General features: G+C 43.4%; 1 protein-coding gene across 3 annotated transcripts in view; it reads right to left on the minus strand.

The window, feature by feature from the left end:
- Positions 1-15,842, minus strand: part of SMAP1 (small ArfGAP 1) — a 281,227-nt gene that overhangs the window by 180,514 nt on the left and 84,871 nt on the right. The window lies entirely within an intron of this gene.

The raw sequence follows: 15,842 nt of genomic DNA on the forward strand, positions 1-15,842 counted from the left end.
CCTGATGTAAAAGTCTTCAAATAATAATGAACTCACAGCATGTTCCTTCTGCATCACAGAGGACATCTCTACTTCATTTTCCATGGTAATGAGACCAATTACAGCGCAAAAGACTGCACCATGGTCTAAAGAGTCAGCTAATTAGGATTCAATGACTCCCTCATGTACGTCATGCAGTTGCTCAGTGTTCTCATTTTACAAGATTACCCTGCTTACACGCAAACATACTGGCAACCACAAATTAAGTAATTTCAGTCAACAGAATAAAAATCGTAAGTGTTAGAATATGGAAAATGTGCTAGATTGAAGTAGACTGTAGAGGTTTTTGATCTTATGGTTCTGCTAAATAAAGACTCAAAAAAAAAACCACAGTTTACTGTAGAATTATATTTGTACTTAATGGCCAGAATTACAGATTGGAGAATATTTCTACAGATCGAAAATGACTGGATCGGTCTATCTTTCTACAAATACAACGGGTATGGATCATTTGGTCTACAACAAGCTGTAAAACAAGTATAAGATTGACATGAGTTACGGTCGACATGCACAAAGATCAACAGGGTCAATAGGTCGACAGTGAAAACTGGCATGCACCTACCTACTGTATTGTGATATGCCTGGAAATTTTTAGGGACAGCACAGCTGAGCCCGGAAAATTTCCAGGCATCTGTGGGGCCACCAAAGCCTCTACGACCCCTAACAATGGCCCCCATTCTAGCTATGGACATGTGTATGCTAACATTTATTTATTTATTTATTACCAGTTTCTTATATAGCGCACACAGATTCCGCAGCGCTTTACAGAGAATATTTGACCATTCACATCAGTCCCTGCCCCAGTGGAGCTTACAATCTATATTCCCTACCACATGTACACGCACACACATACAGTATCATATAGATAACATATCTATATGCAGGGTTTCTAACATGAGAAACGCCTACTTCATTTTGTTCTACCAACAAACCCCATCCACAGGCTGTACCATATTTGCATACTCTTTGGATCCTGCGGTAGACACCTGATTTTCCGGGTAGTCCCTAGGAGAGTGGCCATCCCTACAGAATCCAGTCTACAGTCAAGTGAAACGGGCAGAATGGGGAGAATGACACTGGGAATCCACAGGCAGCGCAGAAAAGGTGTTGCCTAATGATACGCTTCTGTTGTAATTGCATCATTTTAGCACTACCCCTATACAAATTGTGCATGATTTGTGCCATTTTGCCACTAGGGCCAGGGCCTAATGATGGAAACAGTCCAGCCCAACCCATGTGCTATACTCCATACATATATTGTACAAGTAATAGTAGGACTGGAAAACTAAATAATAAATAAAAGCATTATAGCATTTAGAAGTGACATTAATTTTTACAGTATAAAGTATGCATTTATATAGCTTGTTTGTGAATGTCTGGTACATAGATTCATAGTTTTACAGTCAAAAGTTTAGAGGGAAGAAAAAAAATATACATACAGTAATTATTTAGACATAAAAGAGATCATTATAAGTGTTACACTTTCACAAACATGTTGATGGATGGATCCATCAAATGTGCCAAGAGTTATCAGGTGGATAATCTATCTTGCTCCAGAAGGGAGACTCATGAGAACAGTCAGCTTAATTAGCAGGCAATGGATAGAAGGAGGAAGGGGGGAAATGTGCATGATAACACTATGTAAACTGCAGTGTTCCATTATGTACCTGGGGAACTACAAAACAAAGGGACATTAGTCAGTCTGCACTTCTAGATGTTTAAGTTGTGTAAACCAAAAAGTTAAACATTAGTAATATCTATAGCATTGCCAACTTTCATATGGAACACTCCATGTGTATGCCCTGCAGCGATGAAGATGCGCAGCCCCGCGGGTCGGTATTGCCTGCAGGGAAAGCCAGTTCCAGGATGAAGCTGGCCATACATCTACACATTTATTTTCAGATCTGGCTGGTTGAAACAAAATCCTAATAATGGATGAGAGCAAATGACAGTTGACCATTTGCTTCGAAATACTGGAAAACTGCCAAACTGTCATTCAGATATTACCAGGTATTTGTTCCAACCAGCCAGATCTGACAATAAATCTTATGGCCAGCTTCATCCTGGCCTCCTGACATCTGACACAGACATTTTGCCAGTCAGCACTTCCACAGCACAGCTCCTGTTTCCATGTGTCCATCTATGGGTCAGCATTTATCTGTCAGTTCCAGTGTGTTAGCATCTTTCGGTGTGTGATTCAACATCCATGTGTCCATGTAATAATGCATGCCACTCTGTCAATGTCTGTCTGTGTCAGCCTCTTTGTATCTGCATCTGTCTATGTGTAGGTGGTTGTGTCAGCTTCTGTCTGCCTGTGTGTCAGCTCCCATATGTCAGTGTCTGTCGGCGTGTGTGTTAGCGTATTTCTGTATGCCATCATCTGAGTATCAGAGTCTGTGTTTCAGCATCAGATCGTGTCACTGTAAAGCTGGCCATACACCTACAGATTTATCTTCAGATCTGGCTGGTTGGAACAAAAACATGGTTATTGACGGTTGACCATTTGCTTGGAAATCCTGACACTGTCATTCAGATATTACCGGGTTTTTGTTCCAACCAGCCAGATCTGAAGATAAATCTGTAGGTGTATGGTCACCATTTTAGTGTGTCAGTGCCAGTGTGTTTGTCTGTCAGCATTTGTCAGCATCGGTGTGTCAGTTTCTCTCTCTGTTCCTGCTTACACTATCTTTGTCCCTGTGTCACTGTTATCACTCTTCCTGTCCCATGTCCATGCTGTCACTACCTGTCTGTACTATCACTCTCCCTGTAACTATGTTACAGGCAGCACGGATGGTGTAATGGTAAGCATTACTGCCTCACAGAACTGAGGTCATGGGTTCGATTCCCACCATGGCCCTAACTGTGCGGAGTTTGTATATTCTCCCCGTATTTCTGTGGGTTTCCTCTGGGTATTCCGGTTTCCTCCCACAATCCAAAAAATATACTGGTAGGCTAATTGGCACCCAACAAAATTAACCCTAGAATGTCTGTGTGTGCGTGTACCTGTGGTAGGGTATATAGATTGTAAGCTCCTCTGGGGCAGGGACTGATGTGAACGTTCATATATTCTCTGTAAAAGCACTGCGGAATATTTATGCGCTATATAAGAAACTGTTGTTAATAAATAATAGTTTGGATAATTCCTTGGGAATTTTGTCTCATTCAGTGTTGAATAATGTGAATTTTGGCTCGTTCCATGTAGCATAATATGTATGGGGCTGTATGAGGGATATATAGGGGGTGGTACATTACACTTAAATACACCCCCCCCCCCTTTTTAGTGGCCACTCCCCACAGAAAAAGTTGTTACTTTTTCCATACCCCAACTTTAAAATGTTCACTTTGACTGCTGCTAAACACCCAATGCGGCCACGTCGAATCTAGACTCTGGACCCCATTTGGGCCCACGGGAGGTCGGGATTGGGGGTCTAAGTGGCCATGAATCTAATCAATGTCCTCTACCCCCTCAATGCTATGCATCTTTGCTATATCTTGCTTCCCTGATCCACTTTGTGTAGTGGCTGGACACCTTTTGGGGCCCCCGGGACCCCCACATGGTTGCCAGGGGCATCTTACCCCCACAGTATTTTTTTTCCAGATTGTAAGTCATATGTGTACTAAGTTTAGTGTAAATTGCTCAAGGCATTGCAGAATTAGGCTGTATGTATGTATATATATATATATATATATATATATATACACACACACACACACACACACACACTATATATTTATCTTCTGTAAAATATCTATATATCTATCTATATATGTGTATATTTATAAACACAAGAACAAAAGAAAAGCATAGCACTCCTCTTTCTGTATCATACAACATTACACTGTCTTTTTTACTCTGTGCATGAATGACTAAAGGTACCCATAAACGGTAAAAAAATTTCCACGTGCGTTTTGAACTCGATCGCATCGGATCACGTGCGATGCGATCAGAAGGCAGTACAAAAGTATGTGCAGCACTTTTTGTACTGTGCGATGAGATGCCCGCGGGAGCGTGCATAGGCACAGCACAATTATACCGTGTATGGGCACCTTAAAAGTGGGAGACATGCACTAACACTGCAACAGACAAAATGCTACGGGATAAACATGGCACATGTGACATGTAAATGACCATGATTCTAGATCAAGCTGGATTATTGATTAAATATGCAACTAACCTACAAAAATCATTAACCATTGTGAGAAGTTTAATTGCACAAATATAGTAACACAGTATGCACAGAGTATTGGACCAATGCAGCAAGGCATGTGTCGCTGTGACTAAGGAGTTAAACTCCAAACAGAATGCAAACATGCCCATATAAAAAGTTATCCCATTTGGGAATTTACAATCCGATCCATTCCATCACTTTAAGACAAGCCTACAGTTGAGCAGGGAGCAAGCATGGTCCTTTGGGAATAAGGGAGAATATCCTGTGCACACTGGTGATAATTACAGCGTAGAGCTCACCATATCCCAGTGGACTTTATCAGCTACTTAGACAAGTGTGTCACCATAATGTCACTGTGAGCAGAAATATCATCAAATCTAGTTATAGCTCCTCTTGCAATAGTTGAAAGAGTAATAGAAAATAAAAGGTTATTAAATGAGAAAAAGGCACTTAAACAATTATCAAATAGGGTCAACCCGTAACATCAGCACACAAAACAGTTTAAATAACAAATGATGCTTTTCAATATGGAAAAAAAAAATATATATTAGTATAAGAAATAGATCACATGCAATATGCCCAGATCATGGAGGTTTCTTTCTAGTTAAATGCTTAAAAATACTTCAGAACTCTTCCTCTAGGGTAAACAGAGGACCCCATTCATGGGGCTTTCAGAGTACACGGATGTTCTGCTCTCCTCCCAGGCATTATTATTTAATTTTGCAGCTGCTGTGCCAGGAGATTAGACTTGTTCTGCTAATGGCATGGAACATAAGTATGTGACTCACGTTCCATGAGAACAAGGCACAAAAAGGCACAAACATAAAACTTTTGGGAAATAGCTGGCTGAAAGCAAGATAAGCTACAGGCAAAGTGTTTGTTAAGATGTATGGTGTTACAGAGGGTCCCAATCCACACAGAGTAATGGAGAAGCTTGGACCTCTGGCAGTGTGAAAACAATGAAAAGCATTAGGAAATTGAAGGTAATAGATTAAGCAGGAACATACCACCTTTCGCTTTCCTCTTACGCTCACCACTTGATAAAATTCTTTAACTCTACAGTACTGCGTACATTTAATACTACACCGGTCACATGGTCAAGGCTTCTGCAGGGGGCATGAAATTTAATCTAAATATAATGCATTTCATTACATGAGGTAGGAATATAAGCACTGTAGTCGCATAAACAACAACCGGACATTTGGGATCCAGATCAGAATTTACCAACATGAAACTCAAGGCAAGACCGTGTGTGGATCACGATCTCACCTCAATCCCATTCTGATCCTGCATGACATCCTGCTCCATAGTCAGCAGGGAAACTGGGACACACAGAAGATATACAAAATAATGGCAAACATGAAAACAAAAAAAGGTTGCTAGGGTCCTGTTCATGAGACCCTAATAAACCATCAGTAGAGAATTCAGTGGAATAAGGTGTAAAACAAAGTTACAGTATTTGATATTTGCTGCCAATTCCCCAAACACACCTGATTCAGGGGTTTAGCCGCATATATTTTAGTATCCCCAAAATACCTAGAAGGGACCACATCAGGAAACTCCAAAACCTGCTGCAATACCTCCTGTGCGCCAGCAGCCGCATTCCCTTTAGATCTCTGGGGCAGCACGGACGGTGTAATGGTTAGCATTACTGCCTCACAGCGCTGAGGTCATGGGTTTGATCCTCACCATGGTCCTAACTGTGCGGAGTTTGTATATTCTCCCCGTGCTTGTGTGGGTTTACTCCGGTTTCCTCCCACAATCCAAAAATATACTGGTAGGTTAATTGGCTTCCAAAAAAAATTAACCCTAGAATGTCTGTGTGCGTGTACATGTGGTAGGGAATATAGATTGTAAGCTCCACTGGGGCAGGGACAGATGTGAATGTTCAAATATTCTCTGTAAAGCGCTGCGGAATATGTGTGCGCTATATAAGAAACTGTTAATAAATAAATAATAAATAAAATCTCTATGGGGGATGTGATGTTGTCCAATGTATCTACATCGGGCAGCATCGCATCATCGCATTCGGAGATGGCAGCAGCCCATTGTAGCCTATGGGCTGCAGACCGCACTGCCGCCAGTGTTAATTGTGCATGCGCAGATCCCCCTTGCACCTAGCTAATTTCTGAGCCCTGTCCCTGCGGGTGCAGAAAGCTAAATGCGGACGTTAGGATCGCAAATTACAATGCAATTCTGGGCTGCAATGTTTTGCTAAGATCGCATTGTATATGTGATACTTCATAAATGGCCCCTTGGTGCTTTTACACCACAACTTGACCCGGGTCATTGCGCCAGCAACCTGGCAATTACCTGGGTCCGAGGAGCAGTGCGAAATGGTTAAAAAAGGGCTATCACATGGCTAAGTGCAGAATTCTACACATTTCTATTACTACTTGCATGTCATGTAATTTTATGAAGGATGTCATCAGCTTAAAGTCTTAAACCCTTAAAATGCCAAGGACATAGAACAGTGAGATATTGTAGCATCCACTCGAACCTCATTAGCAGCTCACTTCAACCTCATTATAAGCTACAGTTGCTTAATGATTCCAGAGCCAAGTGCTTCTCTGCCGACATGTAAGTAGTGATTTAGTGCCACAAAACAGCAGCTTTCACCTGGTCAGTAGAGTTGAAGTGTTGACCCTTAAGGTGCTCTTTCATCTTTGTTGCAGTGCCTGCAGTTCAAGGAGCTTCTGCCACACCAGTCATACAGCCCCCGATCTTGCACCCTGTGACTTTCAGCAAAGATGAAAGAGCACCTTAAGGGTCAACACTTCAACTCTGATGAAGAGGTGAAAGCTGTCGTTCAGTCCTGGGGTGAACAACAACCACCAGCTTTCCTCTCCGACGGTTTTGCTCAACATGTCAAGTGTCGATGCACATGCGTGGAAAGGAATGGGGCTACGTTGAAAATTGAACACAGGTTAAGTATCCCTTATCCAAAATGCTCAGGGCCAGAAGAATTTTGGATAATGGGTTATTCTCTATTTAGGAATATTTTATATTGAAATCCAGTATCTTGCATTTATGTTGTATAAGCGGGATGCAGTTGGAATCCCGACGGTCAAAATCCTGATGCCGAAATCCAGACACTTTCTCCCTCTATGGGTGTCGTGGGGAGATATAAATGAGTGTGCCGAACATAGCGATCAACGTCCCTCCCTTGTCGGGATTTTGGCGCTCGGAATCCCGGCGTTCAAAATCCCAACACCGGAATCCCGACCGCCGGGATTTAGTACCAATCCCGTATAAGCATATCAAAACACATGAAATACACACAAATATTTTATTTATAAATAAACAAGGTTTCAAAACATGAAACAAAGTTTGTGTAGAATCTCAGACACTGAATTTGAATGCCAAGCAATCATGGTCTTGCACATATTTAGTGCCAGTTACATATCATGTTCCCAGTAGTGCTTTTGGCTACAACATTTTTTTTATTTTTTTTATATATTTATTGCATTTTCCAAATATAACAAGCATTTGTGATACAGAGAGGGTGCTGTGATAAAAGAATACAGAAAGAGCATTTAGTCATTTAGATGGGAATAGAGTCCTCATAGTGTGCAGTTCCATGGGTGCACCTCCAACGAGTATGGTGTCTTAATAGTACTATTATGTCAACACTTCTGACTGTGTGAGGTGTACCCTCGTTAGGGAGATGCCCGCGTATCGAGGGTATCATTCATAAGAGGAGTATACTCTGCCACAACCATCACAGCACACCAAATCAAAAACCAGAACAAATGTCGAATGAGGGGAAGATGGGGAGGGGCATAGGAGCAACAATGCATTCTAGAGTGACTATGTTATTAGTAACCAAAATTTCTGGTTCCCTGGAGTGTCCTCGATATTCAACCGTACCGACCCTTCATCTAGCCATCAGCTTTAGCTTATCTTGGTTATTCTTTCCTAATATTTACAGCGGGTGCGAGACATACATTGTGAACCTTAACCTTCATCTGCCACACGTCTTAGCAAAGCCCAATTCGTGGAGTCAAATAGTGCTAGTATTTTCTGTTGTTGTGTGTTATCTAGAGATTCGATGAGCGGTCCCCACTTTTTGTAAAATCGGGGAACATTGTATTCCACATCAGGAAGAGTTGATTGCCGCTCCAAGTAGAGGAGGTGGAGTAGTCGTGTTTTTAGATTATCCAGTCTGGGAGGGGATCGTACTATCCAATTATTTAGTATGAGTTTTTTCCCCAGTGTTAGGATTACATATAGGATAGGGTTCAAGTACCTCTTGTCTTCTGGGATGCCCCATTTAGACAGGTGTAGGTTGAGCATGACGGTGCAGTTTAACTTCAAAGCTAATTGGAAGGATGTGTTAATATAACCCAAGACTTTGTACCAGAATTTCTTGATTTTGGGACAACTCCAGAAACAATGTAGGTATAGGGCATTGGATGCCCCGCATTTCAAGCAAGACCCTGTCTCTGTTGGGACCATGTGCTTTCTCTGTCCTGGTGTAATGAATATTCTATTTATGAATTTATAATGGGTTTCTTGGAGTTGGGTCGAATATAATGCTTTTCTAATTTCAGGGAAATTTTCCGTCACTGCCTGGTAGGTCATCGTGATACCCAAATCCGCTTCCCATTTTCGGACGTTGAGTGCCCACAATTTCTCCTCATGTCCCGTCAGGATATCCCAATAAAGATATTGTGTTTTGAAAGGCGCTGTACTCGTTAGGTTGATTAAGGATATTATAGGGTCAGTCGTGGTAGAGGGCGTCTGTGGTCTTGTTAGCGTGTTCACATAATGTCTAACTTGGAGGTACATGAAAAAGTCAGCTCTTGGGATCTGGGAATTATCAACAAGATCTGAGAAGGGTTTTATCTGTCCCCCTGGATCGAAAACGTCCTTAATGATGGCAATGCCTTTTTGCTGCCATTGGTGGAATTTCCCATTATCGATGGCTGCCTGGAAACATGGGTTGCCAATAAAGGGGATAAATTTAGTGTATGCTGGGTTTCTCTTTAGGGATTTATTCACCGACCACCACGCTAGATATGTGTCCCAGAATAGGGGATTGGCTTTAGCTAATTGCGGTAAATCTTTTTTTGGTGTGTGTATTAAGGCCTTCATGTCATAGGGGAAGATCATAGCCTGTTCTAATTGGTAGTTGATGTAGCTAGAGCGAGCATGTATCCAGTCTAGTATGTATCGGAACGCCACTGTTCTAACGAACACTTGTATGTCGGGAACCGCCAGGCCTCCCTTATCTTTATGGAGTTTAAGCTTAGCTAAGGCTATGCGTGGCCTCTTTCCTGACCATAAAAATCTATTGAAAATTCTGTCACACTGACGGATGTCTGCCCTGGTTAGGGCAAATGGTAGCATCTGGACAACATAGGAGAGTTTAGGGAATACAATACTCTTCAAAACTGCCACCCTGCCCAGGAGTGACAGGGGCAAGGCTACCCATGACTCCAAGAGAGTTGTAATTTTCCTAATCACTGGTGAGATATTAAGGGCATAAATATCTTTTAGTGAGGTGGGAATGAACACTCCCAAATATTTCAATTTAGTGGTATTGTGTTTTAGGGTGGGCAGGAGGCTTGCTGCTGGGGAGGCAAGAAAGGATGCTGCTATGTTCGTTAGGGGCAATAATTCTGATTTGTCTTTGTTTATTTTGTATCCTGAAAATAGGCCAAAGTTTGTGATAAGTTGAAAGATAGCGGGTATAGAGGTTAGCGGATTAGAAATAAAAAGCAGCATGTCGTCTGCGAAAAGTCCCACCTTCAGCTCATGCTGGGCTACTCTCAGTCCTTGGAATTCAGGTAATGCGCGTAGGGCGATAGCAAGGGGCTCAATGGCAATGGCGAATAGCAGAGGGGATAGTGGGCAGCCCTGTCTCGTGCCTCTGCCTAGGGGGATTGGAGGTGATAGGTAGCCATTACATATGATCCTGGACTGTGACTGGGAATATAGCATTTTTAACAGGGAGATAAATTGACTAGGAAATCCAAATTGAGAAAGCGTGTGGAACAAGTGGCTCCAGGCCACCATATCAAACGCCTTCTCAGCGTCAAGGGCGAGGAGGAAAGGGAGTGATGTGTGGGGGTTGGATTGGTACCAGTGGGAAGCCGCAATCACTTTACGGATATTGGCCGTGGAGTGTCTTCCTGCTATGAAACCGGACTGGTCCTGGTGTATCACCTTGGGGACTAGGTGTTTGATTCGGTCTGCTATCAATTTTGTGAATAGTTTATAATCCACGTTTAGATGGGATATTGGCCTATATGATCCTGGCAGGTGTGGATCCCTGGCAGGTTTTGGCAGTAGTCTGATAACGGCGTCAGTAAAATATTGAGGGTTTTTTCCTTGCGACATAATATTGTTAAACACCAGGACCACAGTCTCCAATATACGGGGGAGCAAAATCTTGTAGAATTTGCCCGAGTAACCGTCAGGGCCCGGTGATTTCAGTGGTTTTAGTTGTTTGATCGCCGCCTCCACCTCTTGAGAGGTAAAAGGGGTAGTGATTTGGGCTGTCAACTCTGTGGGCAGAGATGGGCATGTAATGGATTTCCAGAAGTTTGCCTCCCCCGATTCATCTCTTGCTGGCTGGGAGTAAATGTCAGAGTAAAACTCATGAAGGGTGGAGGCTATGTCTTTGCCACTGGAGGCATATGAGCCATCCGGGCGTTTAACGGATTCTATCAGTGTTGTTCCTGAGGAGGTCTTCAATAGGTTTGAGAGCAGTCTGCCCGTTTTATTGCCAAACCTATAGAATCTATGATCTTTGTGGAAGGTATGGCGGTCCCCCAAAGAGGCACGGATACCATCAAATGACTGTTTGGCAAGATTAAAATCTACTCTGTTGACTGGCGTGGGGTCTGTCTTATATTTTTGATAAGTGTCAGTCAGGTGTACTTGAGCCATTTTATAAGTGGAAGTAAACTCCCTTTTCTTTTGGGATACATATTGGATAATTCGGCCTCTAAGAACCGCTTTGGCAGTCTGCCAAAACAAGATTGGGTGTTCTTCAAGGGCTTTTATATTGTCAAGTCTATATTCCTCACAGGAGGACTCTAATTTGCTACGAAAGCCTAAGGACGAGGCAAAGTGTGTGGGAAATTTCCATAGTCTATAGGAACCTACATCTAGCGTGGTGGTAAATGAAACCCAAATAAGTGAATGGTCGGAGAGAAACATAGGTTCAATCTCAGCATCGGCCACATTCATAAAGACCGCATCGGATAGTAATAGGTAGTCCAACCTGGACAGCGAGCCATGCGCGGCTGAAAGGCAAGTGAACTCTATATCGACAGGGTGGAGTGCCCTCCATGCGTCAGTCAGAGCTAAGTGTTGCATCAGAAATGGAATACCAATTCGTGGGGGGGTTTCCTGGTCTTAGGGGAGCTAGAGTCCATAATACGTGAGGAGATGACATTAAAGTCGCCTCCCAATATCAATCTTTCCGACATGTATGGAGTTAATTTAGCCTGGATCATTTTAAAAAAGGGACCGGAGTGTGAGTTTGGTGCATAAATATTACAGAAGATGTACCTTTGTGAATAAAGGCTAAGATCCACCAATAGGAATCTGCCTTCTGGATCAAGCTCTGTGTGTGTGAGTGTTATCGGAAGACTAGCTTTAGCCATCAAAACAACCCCTCTAGCTTTGGATGTAAACGGAGCTGCCGCCCAAACCTTCCAGCCCATAGTGTTTAATTTGATTATTTCTGGCTGTAACAGGTGCGTTTCCTGCAGGAGAATTATATCGATAGAGAGCCTCTTGAGATATAGGAGCAGCTTCTTCCTCTTTACAGGAGAGTGGATCCCTCCAACATTCCAAGAGGCTACCTTAACCGAGGACATGTTTCACAAACATTAGGATCCTTATCTGTTATCACATCCCTAAAATGCACAATAATGACATAAACTGGGTGGGTGGAGGGGGGGAGGAAAAGTGGGGTTAAAGGTAGAAGGAGTAACCATTGTACTCCACAATGAACATATTTAACTTCTTCACAGTTCCTAAACATGGTATAATAACATCTAAGTAATGACGGGGCTCCTGGCCAGTCCGCCGCAACATCTCTAACACTATAAGGGGTGATAAGAAACCCGTAAGACCCCGGCACTATAAACTTGTAAACTTTTCCCGGTATCTTCCGGGCAGTCTAGTAGTCCCAAAGACCATACCAAATTAAAACACATAAGCATAAATAACTTTCTACAACCTGTGTAAGCTAGAAGAGCCCGAGGGCCGATGACCGGCGTTCGGGGAAAGCAGACCATCACAGCATGGTTGTGCGAGGGGTGTTGGTTAGCTGGATGAAAGGACCACCAATTATCTATGTGGCGCCGTGGGCAAACCTCTGTCACTTCTGCTTCGCCCTGGCCTGGGGCTGCCCGTCTTGAGTGCACAAACAAGGTGACAGATCAGCAAACCTCAATCGTGGGGAAAGATGTCCAGGAGAGGCAGGGTGGGGGGGGGAGTAGGCGGAGGGGGCAAGTTGGCAGATGAGTCTTCATCGAACCCGATCAGTTTCCCTCTGCACTCACGCCCCTTCGTTCCTCTAAATATGCCTCCGCGTCGGCAGCAGTGTTGAAATCGGTAAATGTGGTGCCGTCGAATATGCGCAGGCGCGCAGGGTACATCAGAGCAAATTTTGTCCCCTCCTTTGCAAGTTGGGAGCATACTGGGGTGAAGAGCTTCCTCATTCTGGTGAGTTCTGGCGAGTAATCCTGGAAGATCAGGATTTTTGATTCCTCCCATTTGATGTCTCTCCTTCGCCGTGACGCTGCCCAGAGAGTTTCTTTATGGACATAATTCAGACATCTGAACAATACCGGTCTGGGTCTAGAAGAGGAATTGTCTCGCAGCTGGCCTGTTCTGTGAGCTCTCTCGACAACTAGATCTCTGCATTCATCTTGGACACCAAGCATTTCTGGTAGATTTTGCTTTAAGAAATGGTACAATGCCTGTCCTTTCATAGACTCTGGCAGACCTATAACCCTCAGGTTGTTCCTGCGAGACCTATTTTCTAAGTCGTCCAGTTTAGCCCACACTTGCGTGTCAGACTTCTGAAGTCTTGTCGTCAGGTCCTGCATGTCTGAGATAGCTTTGAAGTTCTCTCCTGTGGTGTGTTCCACTGCCTGGAGCCTTTTAGATAGCTGTCTGCACTGCCCCTTGATGTCTGACACTGCTTGTTGCAGCGCAGCAGCGTTCATGGTGGCTTGATCTTGTAAGAGGGGCTGAACAGTCTCTTTGACTGCCTGCATCAGATCCGCGTAAGTTAACTGGGCTAGGGAGGTGGATGTGGGTGAGGGGTGTTGCGGAGTTTGTTGCTGGGGCCGGGAGCTGAGCGGCGGTATTACCTGTGGCAGGGTAATGGTGCTGTGTGCGCTGTCTTGTATCGGCGCGGCCGCCATTTTGCTGGGTGCTCCACGTTCCCCCTCCGTCTTCTGTTTGTGCTGTTTTCCCGGCATTGTCCCGGGCAAGAATCTGTCCATGCAGCTCCGGGTGGCTTGCGGACCGCAGCAGGGGGGTCTGTCGGGTGTTCGGGTTGAGCGCTAGGGCTCCAGCAGGGTTACTTGCGGGGACGGCACCGGAGCTGTAAGGAGAGCCGCCTTACATCAGCCGCGCCGGAACCGGAACCTTTGTTTATTTCTGGCTACAACATTTTTTTTTTCACTTTCTGGAATGTATGGTTTTCGGAATAATTTGGATAACTGATATTGGGATAAGGGTTACTCAACCTGTTGTGCATTACACAGAGGATAAACAGAGTCATGTACAAAATAAAAAATTGTTCAAATGTGTTCACAAATAAAAAAAACATAGCCATGGAGGCATTACTTTTCAAGCCAGCCTCGTAATACTGGACTCACCAGGCTCAAGGCCTCCATAAACCAAAATGAGATTGTATGCTTGAGTACATCTTGAGGAGTTGTAAAATGGATTGTATGCAGATTGTTTGCACACAGAGGTGCAATGCTCGGTCCCATGTGTCGAATGGTTGGTCCTCTAATCAGACGTGCTTTTAAGCACATTTAAAATCGGTCATTGAACGGACCCGTTCAATGACCGATTTTAAATGTGCTTAAAAGCACGTCTGATTAGAGGACCAACCATTCGACACATGGGGACCCCCCTCATTCCCCCACTGCCACCTTCCTCAACTTGGAAGAGACAGACGTAAGAGATCATATTTGACCTCTAGCATTTGACAGGGAGCACAGCGCTATGCGCTCCCAGCATTTCCGAGTAACGCTGCAGCACTGTGCCCCCTGTCAGACGCTAGAAGCCAAATAGGTCTCCTCCAAAGCTCCTAGACCCCTTGAGAACATGCAATAACCCCTTGACAATGAGCATTAAATCCTTGGCAAGGACCATGAACCCCTTGTTGCATATAGCAGCTGGAGTATATGACGGACTGTGTGCGCATTGTGAGTACAATACGTGCCCAAAAACCACCAATTCTGCTGGGATTTGAAGGGAAATCTGGACACAATCATGATTGTGAGCAGGTCTTCCTGATGTATGGCCAGCTATAGATGTATGACTGATGGTATATGTATACCCACCCTCTATGAAAGCAGCAATTTACTAATACTACAGCCTGGAAATAATATATTATTACCAGGAATCTTGGTAAATTCAGATATAAAATAAGTGCCAATACATAACAGTCTCAACTGAAGCTGGAAATGTGGCTAGTATAACATTTTGAAGTGTTTAGTCTTATCCACATAATAAAAGGTGTCCACATACATCTATCCTCAATGTGATACAAGTCGCATTATACATAAGACATGAGCTCCTTGGGACTCTGTAATGCCACGCGACTTTTCATGAAATCGTGTCTTTGCAAATCTGGGCTATTATGACACACAAGCAACTTCTGCTAATTAAAATGCTATGCTGCATGTCTATATTCAGTGTGTGACTGCCAGTGTATCTACATAAGAAATGGAACACTACAGTATTGTCGAAGAAAACAGTGTAATGTAGCAGATAGTCACAGTCACATACTGCAGATAGACATGCCATATATTTTAATCATCAGAAGATGTTTTTATGTCCTTTTTGCATATAAGATGCAAATTAATGGTAAACAAACTAACAAACAAACCACCAACAACAACAACAACAACAAAAAGACACCCAGGGCTGTTTGACAGGAAAGGAAGCTAGATGTATGCGGACATGTCTGTATCTCTAGGTCCCACATAGGCACTTAGCTGATGTAATGGCAACCCTATACTTGAGGCCTCATTTTAAATTGCATCATTAACCAATAAAAATACGTTTGCAATAATAATCCTATTTTTATTTTAGTTATTCCCGTTACATACACTCAAGCTTTTAGATCTTTTGACCACAGTACCTAATAAAAAAGGTTAAGCCAATTAAGGAACCGGTCATATTGGCAATGCAGGAACCGGTGTTTTTCCAGCAAGCAAAGTACATCATCCTTATAGCTCCCAGCAGTGAAGGGAAAAGCTCAGCTTCCCCCTAAAGTGCTTCTCAAGCTAAGTGGAGACTAAGCTTTCCCCACGCTGCTATATTGCCATGAAAGCTTCAGAACACTGCACTATTTGTGCAATATCATCACTACACTATGCAGGTCTAGGTCAAATAAAAGCATGAAACGGCCATCGGTTTACT

The sequence above is a fragment of the Crinia signifera genome, chromosome 3, assembly GCF_055691185.1.
Source record: "Crinia signifera chromosome 3, ASM5569118v1, whole genome shotgun sequence".
In the NCBI taxonomy this organism is placed as follows: domain Eukaryota; kingdom Metazoa; phylum Chordata; class Amphibia; order Anura; family Myobatrachidae; genus Crinia; species Crinia signifera.